Below are 6,646 nucleotides of genomic sequence, written 5' to 3'. Positions count from 1 at the left end.
CCTCTTTGCTGCATGTTGGCTGAGTTTCATATCCATCCGTTTCCCCCTTTTGCAATGTATGCTCTTGGTCGTGAAGCGGCAAGCTGCCTGCATCCTCTCATCCTGAGAAGGATAACCTTTGTTTTCAAAAGAAAGTTAGCTAAAAGGCCAGACAATCAGAAGTCACAAGCTGTTAGGGCAGAGAGGCCAATGCCTTCTACTTACCTGAAACTTGAGCCCATCTAAAGGGCTTTTGTATTGAAAATGGGCCTTTGCACTTTTTGTTTCCCACCAAGGCTAGAGGCTAACCTGTGCCACGGAATCAAGAAAAGAAAAACAAATAAATGAATTTCAGTACAAAATGGTTATTTGGAGGCAGCAGCCAAGCAGGTTCCCACTGCAGGCAAGCAGAACTCAGTTATGGGAAGACAGCATCAAACAGGTCCTTCACTGTCATCCCAGAGCCTAAGGGGCAGAGAACCTGGGTCACCGGTAGAAGGCCACTCTCAGAAAGTGTTAGCTCAAGGGCACATTGGGATTGTTTGTCACATAATGAACATATTGGACCCCATTTCCTTAAAAAAAATTACATTAAAAATATAAGCCGAAACTGTAGCTCGGTGAAAGCAGTTGCCCAGTGTACTGGAGGCCCTGGGCTTCATCTCCAGCACTAAAAGAAGAAAGGAAAAGAGAAAGTGAAAAGGGGAAATGATGGGAGTGGCCCAGTATGCAGTAAACTAAACACTGAAGAACTCTGGAGATACCTCAAGAGATAAGCATAAGGATCTGAGTTCAAATCCCCACTACTCATGGAAAAGGCTGGGTGTTGCCAAATGCTTCTGTAACTCTGGCGCTATGAAGGGTGGGCACAGGAGGACTGCTGAGGCTTGATGGATGCCAGCCAAACTCCAAAGCTGATGAGATAAACTGTCTCCAAAGAATAAAGCAGAGAATGACAGAGCATAACACTTGATAACATCCTCTTCTAACCTCTGTGGATGATCCCCACCCCAACCCCCTAGACCCAGTCAGTTTGGCAGAACATGGAGTAGCTCATGTGCACAGTGAATTATGTGAATGAGGTGGGCCTATCTAAAGCATGTACATATGAGATCAGGAACATCTGGCTCTCAGGAACAGTTGTGGACCTTCCTAACCACACCATCCATCCATTAGACTGGGCATACACTTCGTAGGTGAATGTTCGCCTCGCATATTTGAGGCCTGGGGGTCCACTTTCAGTACCACAAATGAAAAGCTTCCCAGTTTGATTAGTCATCTTCCATCACAGGAATATTCTATAACATCATATTTACCCAGCAAATATATACAACTGTAATTTATCATTTTAATAAAATGTGGCTGCATGAGATGGACCACACCTTTAATTTCAGTTTTTGGGAGTCAGAGGTAGGCATTTCTCTGTGAATTTGAGAACAAACTGCTCTACCAAGCAAGTTCCAGTCCAGTTATAGCTACATAATGAGACCCTATCTCAAATTTTAATCAATTAATTAACTGACATGTGCATGCCTTTAATCCCAGCACTTGGGAAGCAAAGGTAGGTAGAGTTTGAGTTTGAGGCCAGCCTGTTCTACACAGCAGAGCTAACACAGAGAAACCCTGTCTTGGAAAAAACCTAATTAACTGATTAATTAACTAATTATGATTAATTAATTATTATTTAATTAAAATAAAGCTGAGTGTGTAGCCCAGTAATAGATTGCTTACCTAGCATATACAAAGGCCTGAGCTCCATCTCCCACACTGAATAAATGAGGCATGATGATGCATACCCTTAATTTCAGAACTCAGGGGTAGAAAGCAAAAGAATCAAGAGTTCGTGGTCATCTTCTTGTAGCCCAAGCTGGCCTTGAACATGCTATGTAGCTAAAGATGACCTCCAATATATATAGCAAGCTCAAGACCAGGCTGGAATACATAAGACCTTATCTCATGTGTATGTGTTTATATATATTATATATAATATAAATATATTATATATTGACCTAGAGCTATGGCTCAATTGTTAAGAATACTTACTGTTTGGGAGAATACTTACTACTGGAGAGATGGCTCAGCAGTTAAAAGCACTGACTGCTCTTCCAGAGGTCCTGAGTTCAATTCCCAGCAACTACATGTTGCCTCATGATCATCTGTAATGGGATCTGATGCCCTTTTCTGGTGTGTCTGAAGACAGCGACAGTGTACTCACATACATAAAATAAATAAATATTTTTTAAAAAGGAAAAAGAATACTTACTCCTCTTTCAGAGAATCTAGGTTCAGTTCCCAGCACCCCCATAGTGTTTCAGATTCATCTTTATCTCTGGTCTCAGGGGATTTACTGCCTTCTTTTGACCTCCATGGGCATCAGGCACACACATGGACACATACATACATACAGAGAAAAAACAAACAAACAAAAAACCTGTTACACATAAGAATAAATCAATCTTTTTTTAAAAAGATAAAGAAAATGAAGAAAAAAATCATTTTAGGGCTGGAGGTATGGCTCAGTGGTAGATCACTTTCACAGTATGTGTATGGTATGGAATTTCATTCCCAGCCAAGGAGGAGGAAAAAGCAGAGATCTGGGAATAGATCTAGTTTGTAATGTCATGGCAAATAAAATAAGTAGAAATAGACAAGGGGGGGTGTTGTTTTATTGGACAGGACTCATATAGCCCAAGCTGGCCTTGAACACATTACATAGCTAAAGATAACCTCCAATTTCTGATCTTCTTGATTCCAACTGAGATTACAGGCCTGTGCCACCACACCCAAGTTTATGTGGCACTAGGGATCAATCCAGGGCCTTGTGCATGACAGACAACTGCTCTGCCAATTCTAGCCCTCAAAATAAAATTTCAAAGGAAAAAATTAAGATTTATGCAAAATAGGATTATAACATATAAGAAATATAAATGCGGACTGGTGAGGTGGCTTAGCAGGTAAGAGTGGGTTCTTCGGAAGGTCACGAGTTCAAATCCCAGCAACCACGTGGTGGTTCACAACCACCTGTAATGAAATCTGATGCCCTCTTCTGGTGTGTCTGAAGACTGCTACAGTGTACTCATTTGTAATAATAAACAAATCTTTAAAAAAAAAAAAAGAAATATAAATGCATTGTCCCTTTTTTGTGGGAGCAGAGTTTGAGACAGGGTTTCTCTGTGTAGCCCCTGGCTGTCCTGGAACTCTCTTTGTAGCCCAGGCTGGCCTTCCCCCACCTCTGCCTCCACAGTGCAGGGATAAAAGGAATGCATCACACACCCAGCTTGCAATGTCCCTTTTTCAAAGCAAGAGTTTCAGGACAGTCACAGTAAGGAGAGCTTTAAACTTTGCGCCTGGGCCTTTAGTGACTGCCATTACCATATACCCAAGGAGTCAGCCTTATCCTATCCACTCCATGAATCCAACTCCCCACATACAGAGCCCACTATAGAGCCCAGGCTGGCTTCAAACTTATGGCACCAATTTTCTTGTGCCAGTCTTCCAAGTCCCAGGATTCCATGTGTGCACTGCCCCGTGAGTTATTGTCATCCTTGCCTTTGTACAAAGCCGTCCTTCTACCTGGTCCAATCGTCTGTTTTCTTCTTGTGCTTCGGTTTGCAAAGGTTACCAAAGAAGTCTTCCCGGATTTTTCCAGCCTGGGAAGAGTGGCATTTTTGCTCAAGTGGTCATCTTTCATCCAGTGTATCGATCTTGTCCTAGTCTCCCATACAAATTCATAATGTCACACTGAATTCGGGACATGTCCCCCTCCCCAGACAGTAGGAGGAGGACAGAAATCGTGTTTATTTAATTTCTTCTCCCACCTCATCGAGTAGGCACTCGGGAAACATTTGTCAAATGTGAGCTTTTAAAAATGTTTTAATTATGTCTACCTGTGTATGGTTATATGCCCTTGCAGTGTGGAGTGGAAAGACACTCAGAGGCCAGAACAAGGTTTCATGTACTGTGGAGCTGGACAGACAGATGGCTGTGGGCCACCCATGCCATAATGTTTCCTGCTTAACCTCAGAGCCACCTCTCGAGCCCTTGAACGGGAGCTTTTGAATTTTTGAGACTGATACCATCATCCTTTACAAATAAGGAAGCACAGGGAGAGGAAATGACTTGTCTGAGGTTACAGTGAGAAGGGGGATGGCCAGCCGGCCGGCCAGCCTGGGTGATAACAGTGCTGATTCACTCCTCCCAGGTCGTCTACCCACTCCTTTTTTGTTAAATCTGTATTGCATTTTATTTATTTTGTATGTTGCGCGTATATACATGTGCACAAGAATGTATGGGTCTGAAGACAACTTGTGAAAGTCGGTTATCTCCTTCTCCCATACGGGTCCCAGGGAACTACCTTGTATTCACTGATCCATCTTGATGGCCCCACCTCTTTTTTCAGTAAACATTTATCAAAACATAAAAGATACTGACTGGACAGCACCCCAAAACTCACATCAAGGAGATCTGACATCAGAACACACCCAGCACTGAAACTCAAAAACAGAGCATGTCAAATTTGTGTTGTCTAAATTTTACTTGCACTTAAAAATAAATCTGGGATGGGAGCTGGAGAAATGGCTCAGTGGTTAAAGAGAATATACTCCTAAACCCGAGTTTAATTCCCAGCACTTATATTGGGCAGACAATAAACACCTGTGGCTGTAGCTCCAGGAGATGCTAAGGCTTCTGACCTCTGTGGACACCCTCTCATACATGAATACACTACCACACACACACACACACACACACACACACACACACTGTAGCTCCAGGAGAAGATAATGCTTCTGACCTCTGTGGACACCCTCTCATACATGAATACACTACCACGCACACACACACATAGTAGGAATACATTTTAAATATTGGTCAAAGTGATTAATCCCAGATTCAGGAGACTGATGCAGGAAGATCAAAGGTTCAAATCCAGCCTGGACTAAGCAGGAGACCTTCTGTGGAAAAAAAATATCTGGGTTGAAAATGCAGATCAGTTGACAAAGCCTTCATCTAACACAAATAAAACCCTGGGTTCAAGGGGAGAAATACACCAAACAAAACCAGTCACAAACAAACAAACAGTCTGGCTATGTGGTTCACACCTGGAAGACAGTGGCGGGAGGAATAGAAATTTAAGACCAGCCTTGTCTACGTACCAAGTTCAAGGCCATCCTTTGACACAATAGACCCCCATCGCAAACAAAGTAAAACAAAAGAAGCCATCTTCCAAAAGTCTCCTTTATGTTCTCACTCAGCCAGTAGGGCTTCTGAGTGAATCTGATTCCCTGGATTTTTAAAAAGATTCATTTATATTACTCTGTGTGTGTATGTGTGTGTGTGTGTGTGTACTCATGCAAGTGGGTACAAATGCCCAAGAAAGCATGAGATCCCTTGGAGCTGGAGTTCCAGGCATTTGTAACTGTCACAGATTTAAGGAACTGAACAGTTTCTGGTCCTCTACAAGAATAGCCACACACACTTCACTACCGAGCTGTCTCTCCAGCCCCAGTTCCCTGACCTGTAGTGTCTTCAGGTGTTTGGTTCTCAACTTTGTATGACTTAAATTGTTTCTCTTTCTTCCTTTCTTTCTCTCTCTCTTTCTTTCTTTCTTCCTTTCTTTCTTTTGTTTTCTTTGAAACAGAGTCTTGCAAGAGAACCCTGGCTGCCTTTGAACTCACAAAAAAACTCCTACGTTAGATTCCTAAGTACTGGATTTTTATCTGTGTGTACCACTCCTAGAAAGGTTTAGGACTCTATACTATATGACTGAACCCACCCAGGGTATACTCTTCAGCTTTTGCTTTGGTTCAGCTCTGTGATTCGTCCGACACCATGAGTTAAAGCATTTATTCATTTTCCTTGCTATATGATATTCTTCGGAGTGGAGATGGCACCGAGTATTTGTTCAGCCGTCTGAGGACACCTGGAATATTTGGAGTCATCAGTTACAGTCTTGGTGGCCATGTCTATTGGATGTCTACCTAGCAGGGGAAATACTGGATCAGAGGAGACCCACATAATCATGCTAAGAGGACAAGGACTGGGTGTATGGCACAATGAGTCTTACAACTGGCACTGAATATGCACCGTCTTTAGTTCTAACTTAACACTGGATTGGGGAAGGTCTAGCCAAGAGTCCAAGGCCAATCCGGGCTACAGCACATGCAGTGAGCTCAAGGCCCAGTCTATAGGCCTTGCTCTCAAGCTCTAGGTTCCACTCCCGAGGGGAGTGGAGGGGCTGGTAAATGGCCATGTAAAATATGAAGTTCCATCCCCTGATCTCACATAAAGGTAGGAAAGAACTGACTCCACATAGTTGTCCTCCGATCACCAGATGAGCGCTATAGCATCCACACACAAAAATAATAAATAAATGTTAACTCTTTTTTTTTTTTAAATCCATTCCAATAAAATCGTAGCAGCTTCCTACAGAAGTGAGTCTTTCCACACTCCAGCCAACAGGAGACTTTAGGGAGCCCTGCAGCCTTGCTAGCCAGCTGGCATTTATCTAGCATGTCCCCATTTCACAGAAGGCAACTAAAGCTTAAAGAGAGATGTACTGCCTTTTAGACCTTCTCGCCAGAAGCCAAAACTGCCAACCTCTCTTCCACACCCCCCACCTCCACATCCTGCCCCCATCATGCCCTCCCAGCCTGACTGTAAGGGGGGT

This window comes from Mastomys coucha, unplaced genomic scaffold (assembly GCF_008632895.1).
Source record: "Mastomys coucha isolate ucsf_1 unplaced genomic scaffold, UCSF_Mcou_1 pScaffold4, whole genome shotgun sequence".
Classification (NCBI taxonomy): domain Eukaryota; kingdom Metazoa; phylum Chordata; class Mammalia; order Rodentia; family Muridae; genus Mastomys; species Mastomys coucha.
The sequence above is the reverse complement of the archived record's forward strand: the minus strand, read 5'-3'. Positions refer to the sequence as shown.